A 16,850-nucleotide genomic window follows, 5' to 3' on the forward strand; every position below is an offset into this window, starting at 1 on the left:
TATTTCAAATCTCACTAATTGTCTTACATCAGTGGCTCAGCAACCAGAGCTCCTTTAAATTGGAACTTCTCTGGATTAAACTTAACCACTCTAAATCGGAATTTCTCTGGATTAAATGCCAAGGTCATTTCTTACTGTCACCATCCTGTTTTAGACATGTCGTTACATCCCAAAGAATCATTATAAAACGTAGTGGTTCTAATTAATCAAAACCTCAGTATGGAAACACACATCTCAAAAGTATTAAAAACCTCATTCATGTATCTGTGTCAGATCTGCCAACTATGGAACTACCTAGACAAACACAACATGGCTACAGTAATTCTCGCACTAATTTCCAGTAGAATGGACTACTGCAATTCTTTTTTTCAGTAGCATTTCCTTACTTCAAGATGCCTGCAGCACCGACAAAATATAGCAGTAAGAATCCTTATAAGAGCAAAAAGCATCTGATCACATAAAACCTATTCTATCTCTGCTATACTGGGTACTAATAGAAAGCAGGATTGCATTCAACACTCTGCATTATCTTCAAGTGCATGAACAAACTGGCCCCAGAATATTTCTCACAACTCCTCCCTTATTGCCCCCAGGTGAGAACTCATATCTTGCCACCTGGCTCTACTTTCCACCCTGCCTCTGGCCTCTGCTAGACTTCCTGCCCCAGACTTTGGATCTTTAGCTGTTGTGCACCAAAGTTCCATTATTCCTATGCTTGGTGTCCATCTATCTCACCTTCAGGAAGAAAGCTAAAGCAGACTTTTAAAACAAGCATTCCAAACAGAGACTTACTACTGTTCAACAACCTAGTTAACCACAGGAGTATTCCTGTTTCTACAGCAACAACAAAATAACCTAACTGAATCTGACTTTAAATATATAGATCCTCAACCAGTATTTATTGTTGATATACTACTGTAATCTACTTTAATTTTTTTATAATTATCTTTAAGTTTCATTGTAAAATTAAAATCAAAGAAATATTACTTGCAGGAGTAAAGATAAATTTGCAAAATTACAATTAAGGAAAGAATCTTTCAAGACAGTCAAATCAGATAATATTGGAGGAGTATTTTCTTAAGTAAAAATACATAAAGGAAATATGCATGAGAAAAAGGAGTACAAGTTCAATATTTATAAAGCCTATAAATACTCTGAAACTGGCTAAGATTCCAGCCTCAGTGCCGCACTTGTATTAACTATAAAAGTCTCCAGTTGCAAAAGATCTATAAAAAATAAACGTATTTGACTGAAAAGTAATAAAGCACCTGCAAGGAAATTTTAGGAAAAAGGCCTCTAAGGCCAGAACCTTACTTTTCAGAGAAAGGAAATGTTTCCTTTGAGCTTGTGTAGCTCAGTAGACTGGAAATATATAATTTTATACCCACAAAAAAAAAAAAAATCCTTGTTAAATATATGGGCAAAAAAAAAAATCCTATCTTGTTCAGCACAGAATGAGACATAGTGGCCCTGGTAGGTATGGCATAAAGAGAATCTTTCAAAAATGTTGTAGCAATAGGGCTATTTACAGAATGATAATGCCTGTTCTGATCATAGTTAACCATGTTCTTCTACCTAGGCAAATATATTTTAGTGGTAAGTGGCATTTTTTTTTTTAACAAATGCTAAAATATCATTCAAAAACTTTTTAAGCATTTCAATCTGTGACAAGCCTGGTAGAAATAATTAACAATTCACAAATTCCTAGCTCTTAACAAATATTCTAAGGACTCTATGTATTGACAAGCTGTCTTTAATATGAGCTAATCCAGCATTCTATAGTAATAGAATCTGGGAATTAAGAGCAGACAGTTTTTTCAAGTTCTTCAAATCTTTTCCCATATGCTTCAAAGATAGTTTTAGATTCTTCTGCAAAAAAGCAGAGCTGTGAAACTGTCCGGGTCAGATTTTTATCAAGCTTAGCCATTAGCTTCCAAATATCTGAAAGTGTGACTTTAAGAAGTTCTTGGGTAACTTCACCACAACCAATAATGAGAGAAACAACTATTTGGTAATTGAGAGCATTCAGAAACAGAAGCATAGCAGGAACCCGCAGTAGCCAACACAGAAGGCATATCTCTACCAGATCTTGTGCTACTGCCACTTCCCCACAAGGATATGCTGGCTCTATAAGAAGCCTCTCGTCTCAGAAAACAATGCTTTCTGGCTTGGGAGGTGGTCAGCTAATGCCAGGACTCTGAGAGGCATTACTCTGAAAGTAATTCCCCACTGTATTCAATATTTAGCAACTCACCCGACTCTGTAAATGGTTGTCCATGGGGCCATGAACCACTGCAGATGCTGGGGATGAGGTGAATGTTGTATTTCTTTTTCCTCCTCACTGGTGCTAAGGGGTGTGCCCCTTTGGCTTGCAGCTTTGGCAGCATGCTGGCACCTGTGCACTTCAGCGCCCAGTTTAACTAGAGCCTCTTTGATAATGATGGCATCATGGGCTGCGGAGACGGAGCACCTGGAGATCTTCCCGCAAATGGTTATTTACCCTTTCAGATAATACTAGGACTTGTTCATGTAGAACCAGGTCACATTTCCCTGAGAAAGATACGCCTCAGGTAATGAATATTATGTGATGACATTGAGGTAAGCGAAGACAGAGCACTTGCCATCATTTGAGTATATATATATATTTTTTATAAGTATTTTTTCATTTACTTTTTTGCTTAATTTTTTTGTTTCATTACTGACTGTTACATAGTAGCTTGAGGTTGGTAATTTGTTTTTTTCTAAAGCATTCTACATTTAAATTTATTATGTCACAAGGTACAGGATTCTCCAGTCCACATCTGAAGTTAAATTAGGAGTATTTGCAGCTGCCGTTACTGGTCACTAGCTTTCATCTGTGTCTGTTCAGCAGGAAATGCAGTAGTGTAGGATGAAGGGGGAAAGGGAGGTGGGGGGAGCATTGGGAGCTGGGGAAGCTGAAGCTAAAGTCTCCTGCTGAGAGAAAGCGTCTGGAGACTGGCATGCATTGTCAGAATTCAAACAAATCTTAACTGACTACAGAACACTCCCATGAAACTAATAGGTAGCAGATTTAAAATAAATTACCACATAAGCTATAGAATTTGTTGTTGGAGGATGTCAAGGCAGCTAGCATAAGGTGCCTTTACAGCATCCGTGACACTGACCACCACAAAAAAACAGGCTCTGGAATGGAACCAGGATCTCCTGGCTTAAGCATAACAAGCTTGTCCCAAATCTTGCAAAGACTTGAGATTTTAGCCCTACAGCAAATGGTGTAACAACTTTTTCCTGCACACTTTAACAGTTGACAACACTGTCCTGCAAGTAGCTGATTGTGTTTTGGTAGACTCCAAACTGACATTTCTTCCCCAGATTAAAGTGGTAGTGAAAGCTGGTTTCTTTGAACTGTATTACGCAGCCTGAAATCTCTCCTAGGGCAATCAGTTTTTCTCTGTAGTTCAGGCTTTCATTTTACCACTTTTGAACCACTATATAATTGCATTTACATTGGTCTACCAGCTTCTGCTATGAGAGCACTGCAATTGCTGCTGTTCATCTTATTTCTGGGCAAAATATGAGAGAGTATGTTATGCTGGTCCTTTGAGTTGCACTGGCTACCTGTGTCTTGGGTTAAGTATAAAACAAGTTAGTCTCTTTTGACTCTTTTCCTAGGGCTAACGCCATGCTTTTCATTTATAATCCCACCTATGCGTGGCGCTCATCCTAAAGAGAGCTACTAGATGTTCCTCCTGTGCGTATAGTATGTCTGGCCAAAACTAGAGAGAAGGCTTTCTCTATTGGCATGCTAATATTGTGGAATTCACTGCTTGAAAACCTGCACCTTATGTCCTGCACCAAAACCTTCAAGGTTATGCTTAAGACTTTTTTTTTTTTCCTTTTTCAGAAGGCCTTTTTATGAGCTATTTGATCTGTGGAGACCAGTCTTCTTTCCCTTGAATGTCCTTTTGTCTGTACTCTATGCTGTTCCTGTTTCATTTTTGTTTGATTATGCATGTAATTTGTTGCCTAGAGCTTGGGAGCCAGGTGACTAATAAATATTAGTCGTTCATCCTTTTCCCCCAAGGCTTCATGCACAAAAAGGTGAGAAGCTCTTCACTCCTTTGACTTGTAAGAGTCCTTGCATACTGTTTGAGAAGGGCTCAGCCTCATTGTCAGTTTTGTCTACTGTTTATTCTTTTGATTCCAATGGTCTGGGAGTGGCAGTTGCCAAGAGAACTCTTGTCAAATTGGCTAGGAGACTGTTGTGCACTTTTGCGTGCTGGCTTTCTTATGGATTACAGACTATGGAGACTTATCCAGTGAGATCTTTGGTGGCTTCAGTGGATCATCTCAGGGCTGCTTCAGTGGACATTTGCAAAGCTATGACTTGGTAGTCTGTGCACATCTTCATATCCCACTACTGTTTGTCAAGAGACTACAGTAGTTTGACCAGCAGTTTTGTGCAGCCTTTTCTCCCAATAGTCTATTCTCCATCAGTGCGGTCAGTTTACTTGTTTGGGTATTTCTCACAGGACAAGCAGGATGGTAGTCCTCCATATGGGTGACATCACAGGTTGGAGCCCAATCACGGAACACTTTTGTCAAAGTTTCTAAAACTTTGACAGGCCCCTACTGGGCATGCCCAGCATGGCACCAACCCTGCAGCCAGCAGGGGTCCCTCTTCAGTCTTCTTTCTTTCACGCAGCAGTAGCCACGCAGTTAAGGAGCTCTGCAAGGATTCCTGACAGGAATTTTCCTCACGGAATTATTTAAATTGCCCCACAGGGGTCCCTCCGTTAACTTTTTTCAGTCCGCAGTACTCCGGTAAATGTTTACCCGTTTTCCGTCTATTACCGTCGTTTGGCCCTCGCGGCCTACTGGCTGTCGACCATACCGCTGCTCGATTTTTTTTTTCTATGGCCATAGCGTCGGGGTTCCATCTGTGTCTGGACTGTACTCGTACTGTGTCCATTACAGACCCGCATAAAGTCTGTGTAATGTGTCTTGGACGAGAGCACGATGTCTTGACCTGCAGCAAATGTGCCCTAATGACACCAAAAAGTCGCAAGGCCAGAATGGAGTATGGGACTCTTTCGTGCTCAAATCCAGACTCCGTCCATTGCATCGACATCTGAACTGGCACCGTCAATGTCACATCAGCATCGACCACCGACTGGTGACTGCCCGGTGTCTATCATTTCTTGGCCTTCGACACCCTCTTCTCCCCCTCAGGACCGAGGGGATCGTAAGGAGAAACATCGCCATTGGCACCAAAAGTTTTGGACCATCGAGGCATCGAAACCATCGACCTTGCCATTGTCTGAGCCGCTGCCGAAAAAACCCTGTCCAGAAAAGGCACCGACCTTTTTGGCGACCGGATCACCGGATTTCCCACCTCTAATGATGTGGAAAACACCTGACCATTCATTGCTCCTGGAGCAGGACGCCTCCCTCCTACTCCAGTCCAGAGCGATAGAACCAGTCCCATTGTCTCAGCAAGGCCTCGGGTTCTATTCCCAGTACTTTCTAATTTCCACAAGATCGGGAAGCGTTCGTCCAATTTTGGATCTACGGGCCCTCAAGTACCTCCAGAGAGAAAAGTTCAAGATGGTAACCTTAGGCTCCCTGCTTCTTCTTCCTCAAAGAGGAGACTGGCTCTGCTCTCTCGACCTCCAGGACGCATACACTCATATTGCGATAACGCCATCTCATCGCAAATTCCTGAGGTTTCTCGTAGGCCCCAAGCACTATCAATACAGAGTGCTTCCGTTCGGCCTAGCGTCTGCACCACGAGTCTTTATAAAATGCCTCGTCGTGGTTGCCACTTTCCTCAGGACTCAAGGTGTTCATGTCTACCCCTATCTGGACGACTGGTTAATCAGGGCTCCAACTCAGCAATCCGCTTTGTCATTCCTACATCTTACCTTAAACACTCTACTTTCATTCTGATTTCTCGTCAATTACGCCAAATCCTCCATAGTCCCATCTCAAACCTTATCGTTCATTGGGGCAGACTTGGACACCTTACAGGCAAAGGCTTTCCTGCCTCGACAACGAGCCCTCATTCTTGTCTCTGGCACATCAGCTGCAGTCTCCATCACTCGACTGCTCATCATTTTCTCATCCTTCTAGGACACATGGTGTCCTCAGTTCAGGTCACACCAGTGGCCCGCCTGGCCATGAGAGTCACGCAGTGGACTCTAAGGTCGCAATGGACACAGTTCCTTCAGCCCCTGTTGACCATTGTCCACGTCACTGACTCACTCCATCTATCTCTCGCCTGGTGAACGAATCACATCAATCTTCTACAGGGCTTGCCCTTTCAGGCGCCAAACCATCAAATAACTATAACTACCGATGCTTCCAACTTAGGGTGGGGAGCCCATGTGGCCGATCTCCAGACACAAGGTTCCTAGTCTCCAGAGGAAGCCAAACACCAAATAAATTTCCTGGAGTTACGAGCAATTCGATACACTCTGAGTATTTTAGGATCGCCTGTCCAATCAAGTCATCCTGATCCAGACGGACAACCAAGTGGCCATGTGGAACATCAACAAGCAGGGAGGGACAGGATCCTACCTTCTGTCAGGAAGCTGCACAGATATGGGCGAGGCCCTCTCCCACTCAATGTACCTCAGGGCCACCTACTTGCTGGGAGTGGACAACGAGTTGGCAGACAAGTTGAGTCACACCTTCCAACCGCACGAGTGGTCTCTAAACCCCTCAGTAGCGAACTCCATCTTCCAAGAATGGGGTTATCCTCAAATAGACCTCTTTGCGTCACTTCAAAATCGCAAAGTCGACAACTTCTGCTCGCTCACTCGCAGCCAACACCATCAGCCAAGAGACGCGTTCTCCCTATCATGGTCAACCACTCTCCTGTATGCATTCCCTCCACTTCCACTTCTCTTGAAGACTCTCGTGAAGTTACGTCAGGACAAGGGAACCATGATCCTGATAGCACCTCACTGGCCCCGCCAAGTGTGGTTTCCAATTCTTCAGGATCTTTCCATTCGCAGGCACATTCCTCTGGGAACAGACCCGCTTCTAATCACTCAAAACGATGGGTGCCTTTGCCACCCCAATCTTCAGGCCCTGTCCTTGACAGCATGGATGTTGAAAGGTTAATCCTTCAGCCGCTTAACCTTTCTGATCCAGTCTCCCGTATCTTGAATGCTTCACGGAAGCCTTCCACGAGAAAATCGTATTCCTACAAATGGAACAGGTTCACGTCATGGTGCTCTTCTCAGGCCCTTGATCCTTTTACCTGTCCAATCCCAAAGTTTCTAGACTACCTCTGGCACTTGTCAGTCAGGTCTTAAAACTTCCTCCATTAGAATGCATGTCAGTGCAGTAGCCGCCTTCCATAAAGGTATCAGGGATGTCCCTATCTCAGTACAACCCCTTGTCACATGCTTTCTGACAGGTTTGCTTCACCTCAAGCCTCCACTGCGTCCTCCGGCCCCTTCTTGGGACCTCAACCTGGTTTTGGGTCGGCTCATGAAACCACCGTTTAAGCCTCTCCAATCCTGTGAACTTCGCTTTCTCACATGGAAAGTGATTTTCCTTTTGGTAATCACTTCGGCTCTGAGTTAGTGAGTTACAGGCCCTAGTTACCTATCTGCCTTACACTAAACTTCTGCAGGACCGGGCGGTACTCCGCACTCACCATATATTCTTACCTAAGGTAGTATCAGAGTTTCATCTAAATCAATCCATTATACTACTTACCTTCTTTCCCAGGCCCCATTCCAATCCAGGAGAGCAGGCCCTGCATACCCTTGACTGCAAATGGGCTCTAGCCTTCTATCTAGACCATGCAGCTGCCCACAGGAAGAGCACTCAATTATTTGTGTCTTGGCAGCCTGTGGGTAAGCAGACTCTCTCCTCCTGGCTAGCAGACTGCATATCCTTTGCTATCAGCAAGTGGGCATTCCACTCCAAGACCGTGTTAAGGCACACTCTGTGAAGGCCATGGCGACTTCAGTAGCACACCTACGATCGGTGCCGCTTCCTGACATTTGCAGGGCTGCCACCTGGAGTTCTCTCCACACCTTTGCAGCCCCCACTATTGCTTAGACAAAGCCGAAGACAAGATTCCATCTTCTGCTAGTCTGTCCTTCGTATCCTGTTTACAACGTGACGTACCAACACCCTTCCGCCTGCCCGGTGGGGTTCAGGATGCCCTCTACCAAATTCCACCCCAGTTGTTGTGCCTGTTGCACGCCTTTGTGTATGTTTGGTGCCTGTTCGGACATCCTCAGCTCTGTACTCACCCACATATGTGAGGACTACCATCCAGCTTGTCCTGTGAGAAAGCAAATGTTGCTTACCTGTAACAGGTGTTCTCACAGGACAGCAGGATGTTAGTCCTCACAAAACCCGCCCGCCACCCTGTGGTGTTGGGTTTGTTTTATTATTTTATTTTTCAGCACTACCTGTAGCATTTAAATAAGACTGAAGAGGGACCCCTGCTGGCTGCAGGGTTGGTGCCATGCTGGGCATGCCCAGTAGGGGCCAGTCAAAGTTCTAGAAACTTTGACAAAAGTGTTCCATGATTGGGCTCCATCCTGTGATGTCACCCATATGTGAGGACTAACATCCTGCTATCCTGTGAGAACACCTGTTACAGGTAAGCAACATTTGCTTACTCCACTGTGCAACCCTCAGCCTGGGACTCCCCCATGTATCATAGTTAATTCACTCCTACTTGATGGAGAAAGCAGGTTTGCTTACTTGTAAGCAGGTTTCTCCGTAGATAGCAGGATGAATTGGCCTTGCTTATTACTTGTCTGCCTCCCTCCCTGGAGAGCTCTGAAATTTTCTGAGGGGCTTATGATGCAAATGCGTGTGCAGGAACTACTGTATATGCTCCGTAAAAAGCTGTCTGAGTGGATGGGTCCATTTGGCATTGTCTGATAACATCACTTATGTCATGGCTAATTCATCCTGCTGTTTACAGAGAACCTTGTTTACAGGTAAGAAAACTAGCTATCTTCATTCACAATGCTCAATGGAGACTCTTTAATTTCACTATAACAAACGGTCACTACCAGTATTGTTCTCCTATTTAGTCTTGTAGTGGCTTTCAGGGTATTTACAAAGTGCCTTGCAGTTGTTGCTGCTCACCCAGGAGCAAACAATGTTTTTGTTTTTTCCCTACCTGGATGACTAGCTCATATTAGGCCATTCCCTGCAGAAAGCCCATGCTTCCACCCTCCGTATGATGAACATTCTTCAGTCCCTAAGGTTTCTTACCTTTTAAAAATTCAACATGCATAATAGTTTTCACAGGAACACACAGGTACATCACAAGGAAAAGAATTTCCACCTCACCAGAGGCCAAACAAGTTAACCAAGTTAATTTTGAAAATACGGTCCTTTTAGAAACCCATGTAGAAATGGATTGTGGGAAGTTTCATAAAACCATTAAAGCATAGTTGCTCCAGCAAGTGTTTACTCAAGTTTAGTATGAACAGCTGCTGATGTGGTAGCCGTGGGAAGATAATGGCTTATTTAAAGAAGTGGTGAGGGGGATAGTTAGGGATGGTATAATTTGGAGTAGGGGAGGACAGAAGGGGAGATTTGATGGAATGAGAATGGGGAGATATATGTTTTAATGTTGATGGAATTGTACTTGTGTGATTTTATTTGCACTGTAAGCCGCTTACAGAGATCTGGTGGACAAATGGAAAATCAAGGTGGAATTATAAATAAACAGGACACACAAGTCTTTGCCTGTATCCTTATGCTGCAACCTTATGCTGCAACCTTATGCTGCATCTTTACATTGACCTGTATCTCTGTAATTAGTTTTTGATTATTGATGCTTGTTATATTATTGCTTATTATATTATTGGTTGCTTCTGTTTTTGCTACCTCTCGGCCTTTTGCCGTTGTCCCATCCCTAGTACCTGTTTTATGTATTTTCCACCTTAAGTTCGGATGTAAACCGGTTTGATGTAACCACGAATGCCGGTATAGAAACGTATTAAATAAATAAATACATCTGTATGAAAATGTTGGATCATATGGCAACAACAGTTCGTCATACCCTTTGCACATTTTCACATGAGACAAGCTCAGTGACAAGTGAAATTTCAGTGGAACTAATATCTTCAGTTGACATCAGAAAAGGTGATAATATCCAAAAATTTCATACACACTCTGAGATGGTGTTAGGACCATTCAAATCTGTTTAACCCCCTGCCCCTCCCCAGCTTCTTTCTGTCTCTCTCTCTCTCTGTCTCTCTGCCCCCTCAGTTGAGAAATCTTTGCTCTCAAGAAACCTGGTTAAGGAAAAGAAAAATGCTTTATATAAATCATCTAGAGCTCAGAGCAGTTTATGATCTTCGGATGGTTTTCATTCTGTTTGGATCAACATCACGTATTTAACTATAGATACCCAAATAGCAATGTTCAACATCAACAAACAAGAAGGAACAGAGTCTTACAAATTTTTCCAAGAGGCCACGAAGACATAGAAAGGGGCAATTTTCTTATGGAATGTTTTTTCTAATGTTCCACCTTCTTGGGAACCAGAATCAAATAGGAGATACCTTAAGTAAACATCTTCAACTGCACAAATGGTCCTTACATGATAAAATAGTGCAAGAGCTTTTTCAACTTTGTGGTACGAAACAGTATCTGAATTATCTAGCTGTTCTGGGACTTGCTCCTGGGGGCTGATCCAGACAAATTATGCCAACAGATGTCCAGCTTGGGATGGGGTGCTCATGTACTGAGGCTCTTCATCCAGGGCACATGGTCTGCTCAGGAAAAATATCACATACATTTCTTAGAACTAAGGATGATCTAGAACACTAAAGGTTTTCAGAGATCTGTTGCCAAATAGTTATCCTAATTCAAGTGGACAACTAAGTGGTCATGTTGTGCGTAAACAAGCAGGGGGGAGTAGGATCATAGCTCAAGAACATAAGATATGCCATACTAGGTCAGACCAAGGGTCCATCAAGCCCAGTTCACCACCTCTACTCTCTGCTTTTCCTCTCTTTTCCCCCACTGTGCACGGCTGCCACACTGATGTTATAGGCAGCACAGGCCCTCCCGGTGATGCCAGGCATTAATTTGATGGTAGGCAGGGGGAGGGCAGCTCACCGCCTTGACTCTCAGCTTCTCTCACTCCCCCACTGCGCACCACTGCTGGTCGATGTTATATGCAGCATGGGCCCTGCTGTGCTAATTTGATGCTAGACGGGGGAGAGCAGCTCACCACCTCGATTCTCAGGTTCACCTTTCACTCCCCCAGAAGATTCTTCAGTTCTGTTGGAGGAGAGTGATACAAAGCATACTAGCCTTCAATGCCTTTTACATAAATTGAGAAAAGGTCTTATGCATGCATATCCTCCATATCATCTGGTGGCAAAGACCTGGCTCAAAAGTCAAGTGACTGGGGGATTATAATTAACATTGGTAAACAAAGTTTTTGTTTCCTTCAGGCTTTTTGGTGTTCCAAATAGATTTTTTGATGCTGATCACAGATATTACTTCAAAATGTGTACATCACTTAAGGTTTTTGAGAAACGGCCAATTTTGTGTTACAATAATTGTGAACATTTTTAAACAATCTCACGTATATATATTTTCTTGCTGGACAGTTTTTATGATTTTTAAAATTCATGTTGTATTTTTGATGGCTATAAGCAATGTAACATATAACAGTGACTAACTTTTTAAAAAATACACCAAGAAACTCTGCCTGATCATGCTAGAACTTGCTCAGGCAAGCCTCAGCTCGGCTGCAAGATTCCAACTTGTTTCCATAAAAGGTGTTTTCGTTGGCCCACAAATCGGAGCTGTGATGAAGGACAGCCACTTTGATGGTCTTCTGCAAGGTACAGAACGTATTGCGTGGACAGCCTTCAAGAATGTCGTTTGTAACTTTCTAGGCAACTATAAGGCAGCAGACTATGTCGAAGAGGTTGAAAATCTGCTTCAGGCATACAAATTGATGAAGTGCAACATGTCATTGAAGATACATTTTCCTGTCGTGTAGCCAGATGAACTCAGAACAAGTGGGTGTAGTGTGCTCGTGCTAGCAGTTGGAACGGATCTGACGTCAGCACGGGTACATATACCCCCACAGGAAGTGAAGCTCTTCAGTAATTTCCGTCTCCAAAGCAGTTTGGAGAGCCTGCATGCTCGCTGAGCGTGTTTCCAATCTACTTTCTATTTTCTACTTTCTACTTCCCAAATTTCTACAGGAACATGGAGCCCCGCACTCCTGCGGTGATACCATTCGGTCCCTCCCCCAGTTGTTTCTCGAGGTGATTTCCGTGGTCCCTTGGAGGTTAGGCCTCGGTCCGGTGGCCAAATCGTGGCAGGGACCAAGCCCCCGAGCATGAAGGCTTGGGTCGGGCTAAGAGGCGCCTCGGTCCCGGCGTAGACTTGGGAGGCAGCGGGTGCATTTCTCAAGTGCGGCGGTGAAGGTATTTCCCCTCTCCCCCCGCAGCCGGAGACCGCCCGGGTTTCAGCCGGGAAGTGCCGAGGATCAGGTAAGGCGCAAAACTTTTACTTTTGGTCTCCGAAGTTCGAGGATCAGCGGCGTTGCCTGTATGCGGCACGCCGCGGAGGTCGCCATTTTGTTGGCCCTGTTCAGGTATTGAGCGCCCATGATAGGCGCCTGTATCATATTGAGCGCATATTGTGTTTAGCGTATATTGCTGACTGCATATTATTGAGCGCATATTGTATTTAGTGTATATTGCTGACCGCATATTATTGAGCGTATATTGCTGACCGCATATTGTTGAGCGCATATTGTATTAAGCGTATATAGCTGTCGCATATTGTTGAGCGCATATTATGTTGAGCGCATATTGCTGCCGCATATTAATCAGCGCGCAATGGAACAATCGAATGCCCCGGTGTCCCCGGCGGCGGCGCCTCCTGATTCCGATGTGAAAGCTCTCTGCCTCTGCTCAGCATGCCAGCTCAGAACCACGCACAGCGAGGAGCCAGACTCCCTTTGTGCCCAATGTGAGGAGGCAGTGGGAGCCTTGGGCCAGGACCAGTCTCAACCGAGGTTTGTTGACAGTTCCCCAGGGGCCACCCCGGATCACGTAGGCAGTTTCGAACAACCTGGGATCCCGGGGGACCTGGTACCCCGACGACTTGAGACCACCTCCATTTCCTGGGTGGATCTCTTTAAGGGGATCCATGCCTTTGTACAGATGCAATCAGCTTCCCGTCCAGGCCCTGCTGCTGCTGTTCGTATTGCTGCGGTTCCGGTTGCTGCTCAAGCGGATCCTGCCCCTGGACCTTCGCGCCCTTATCGTGGGCAAGTACACCCGCCTCCGGGCAGTCCGGTTCAGGCGGACCCTGATGTCTTGGAGACTGAATCAGAACCCTCCGAGGAGGGGGAACTTCCCTCGGGGATGGAGCCATATCGAACCATGAGGCGGTTCTTTCCCAAGGAAGATCTCTCCGACCTAGTATCTCAGTGCCTGGCGGAGTTGGATATTTCAGGCCCCAGCACTACGGTGCCATCTACACAGAACCCTCTGCTGGAAGGTCTTCATCCTACAGCCCGCCATTTTCCCTTCTTGCAAGCCGCACAGCAACTGATAGATCTGGAATGGGCTGCACCAGCGGCCTCATTCAAAATGGGTCGGGGCCTGATAGGCATGTACCCCCTGGATCCGGCAATCAAGGAGATGCTGGGGTGCCCTCAGGTGGACGCCTTGGTTAGCGCAGTGGTAAAGCGCACTACCATTCCAGTTGAGGGGGGGGGGGGGGCGGCCCTCAAGGAGGCTCACGACCGGCGACTGGACGCCATCTTGAAACAGACATTTGAGGTGGCAGCTCTGTCTTTGCGAATCGCAACCTGCTGCACAGTGGTGATGCGTTTCTGTTTGTCACAGGTCAGGAACAATGCTTCGGCAGCGGACATGGAGTCCGCTCTTTCGTTCCTCACGGATGCTGCATCCGACCTGGTCCTTACAACAGCCAAGGTGATCTCATCTTCTGTGGCTGCCAGGAGGCAGCTCTGGATATGGAATTGGTCAGCGGATTCTCCGAGGACACGCCTCACCAGAATGCCCTTTAGGGGTTCTTTCCTGTTCAGCAGCGACCTTGATAAACTGGCCAGCACATGGGGTGCCTCTCAAATACCTCGACTGCCGGAAGACAAGGTTCAAAAGGAACCAGCGCGCCTTTCCAAGGCCTTCCAGAGGCAGAAGTTCTCAACACTTCATTCCCTATAGGGGTCGCTACCAGGCACCTCGTCCTCAGGCCAGGAACCAGTCCTTTCGGCCCAAGCAACAGAAGAGGGGAGCCGGCTCAGGTTCAGGCCCCGGCTGCGCCTCCCAATGAGATTCAGCTGATCCATCTGGGGGACGGGGCCATAGGGGGCAGGTTAACCCTCTTCTACCCCAGATGGGTTGAGATTACGTCGGACCAGTGGGTCCTCGCCATCATCCGAGAGGGTTATTTTCTGGACTTCCATCACCTTTCTCCGGACAGGTTTGTGGAATCTTCGTGTCCAATCCACAGGAAGGCAGCATTGGAAGCTACCCTGGCGAGGCTCCTGTCCTTGAGAGCCATAATCCCGGTACCTGCATGGGAAATGAATTCTGGGCATTATTCCATTTATTTCATGGTACCCAAGAAAGAGGGCACCTTCCGGCCCGTACCGGACCTCAAGTCAGTCAACCTATACTTACGGGTCCCGAGGTTTCGCATAGAAACTCTGCGCTCAGTCGAGAACGCAGTACAGCCAGGAGAATTCCTCACGGCCTTAGATCTATCAGAAGCCTACCTGCATATCCCGATTCACCAGGATCATCAGCGCTACTTACGCTTCAAGGTGCTGGGACGCCATTTCCAGTTCCGGGCTTTGCCCTTCGGGCTGGCCACATCGCCGCGGACCTTCACCAAGGTAATCGTAGTAGAGCAGCGGCGCTCAGACGGGAAGGAATCCTTGTCCATCCCTACCTAGACGATTGGCTGATCAGGGCGAAATCACGAGAGGACAGCCATCGGGCAACCAACAGAGTGATCGCCCTTCTGGAAAGCCTGGGATGGGTAGTCAACCTAAACAAGAGTTGCCTACAGCCTTCCCAATCTCTGGAATATCTGGAAGTCCAGTTCGACACCCAGGCAGACCCGGTCAGTCTCACCACGAAGAGAAAATTAAAACTTCAGACGCATCTTCGGTCCTTGATGGGAGCCAGTCGGCCCACAGCTTGGGATTACCTGCAGGTTCTCGGTCTCATGGCATCCACCCTGGAAGTGGTACCCTGGGCAAGGGCCCATATGAGATCTCTACAAAGCTCCCTGCTCTCTCGCTGGAGTCCCCGCTTCCGGCATTACTCCATGCATCTACCTCTACCAGTGCGTACTCAGCTACAGTGGTGGTTGCAGTCCAACCACACGAGCAGGGGGTCAGAGATGTCCTCCCCCACGTGGACTCTGCTCACCACAGATGCCAGCCTGAGCGGATGGGGAGCACACTGCGAAGAACTCACCGCCCAAGGACTGTGGAGCAGGGAAGAGTCAGGGTGGAACATCAACAGACTAGAGGCACGGGCAGTCCGGATGGCCTGCCTGCGATTTGCTCACAGACTGAGGAACAGAGCAGTCAGAGTAATGTCAGACAACGCCACCACGGTGGCATACATCAACCGACAGGGCAGAACCAGAAGCTAACAGGTGTCCCTCGAGATAGCCCCGCTGATGGCTTGGGCAGAGGCGAATCTTCAGGACATCTCCGCTGTCCACATTGCCGGAAGGGACAACACCACAGCAGACTTCCTCAGCAGAGAGAGCCTAAATCCGGGGGAATGGCAGCTGTCGCTCACAGCCTTCCAGATGATTGTGGATCACTGGGGAATTCCGGACATGGACCTACTTGCGGACATGTCCAATGCTCAAGTACCCAGATACTTCAGCCGCAAGCGAGATCCGTTCTCTCACGGGATCGATGCCCTGGTTCAGCCGTGGCCTCCAGGGGCCCTGCTATACGCCTTTCCTCCATTGCCCCTGCTGGGCACCCTTATCCACAAGATTCAGAAGTACCGGGGCCTAGTTCTTCTAGTGGCACCAGACTGGCCAAGAAGACCCTGGTACGCGGACATGAGAAGACTACTGGCAGGGGAGCCTCTTCCCCTGCCTCCGCTCCGGGACCTGCTACGTCAAGGTCCCATCCTCCACGAGGATCCGGCTCAATTCTCTCTTACGGTCTGGCCATTGAGAGGGCTAGACTGAAGAAGAGGTTACTCGGAGCCGGTGATAGATACACTCCTCTGAGCTCGCAAGTTTTCCACATCCCTCACCTATGTCAGGATCTGGAGAGTATTTGAAGACTGGTGCTACACTCACGGCACCAATCAGCATGTGACCACAATCCCTATTGTTTTCGATTTCCTGCAGGATGGGCTTCAGAAGGGTCTCTCCCTCAGCTCCATCAAGGTTCAGGTGGCTGCGCTGTCTTGCTATGGTCCCAGGAGGGATGGCAAGACCATTGCCACGCATCCAAATGTTTCTCGCTTCCTGAAAGGAGTTAAGCACATTCGTCCGCCACTGAAGTGGCCAGTGCCTTTGTGGAACCTCAACATAGTTTCGGATTTCCTCGCGAGATCCACCTTCAGACCCCTTCGGGGCCTGTCTCTCCGTTCTCTCACTTTGAAGATGGTGTTCTTGCTGGCTGTATGTTCGGCACGCCGCGTCTCAGAGCTACAAGCACTGTCTTGCCATGATCCTTTTCTCAGAATCACTCCTGAGGCTATCCATCTTCGCACGGTCCCATCCTTCTTGCCTAAGGTAGTCTCACAATTTCACCTCAACCAGACCATATCCTTGCCAACCATGGAAGGATTGAAGAAATCTGATACAAGTTGAATACTGCG

The 16,850-nt window shown here is 46.8% G+C and overlaps 1 protein-coding gene across 4 annotated transcripts in view; it reads left to right on the plus strand.

Moving 5' to 3' along the window:
• The window catches only part of SOS1 (SOS Ras/Rac guanine nucleotide exchange factor 1), a 1,044,495-nt gene that overhangs the window by 155,454 nt on the left and 872,191 nt on the right, over positions 1-16,850 (plus strand). The window lies entirely within an intron of this gene.

This window comes from Rhinatrema bivittatum, chromosome 3, assembly GCF_901001135.1.
Source record: "Rhinatrema bivittatum chromosome 3, aRhiBiv1.1, whole genome shotgun sequence".
NCBI lineage: Eukaryota > Metazoa > Chordata > Amphibia > Gymnophiona > Rhinatrematidae > Rhinatrema > Rhinatrema bivittatum.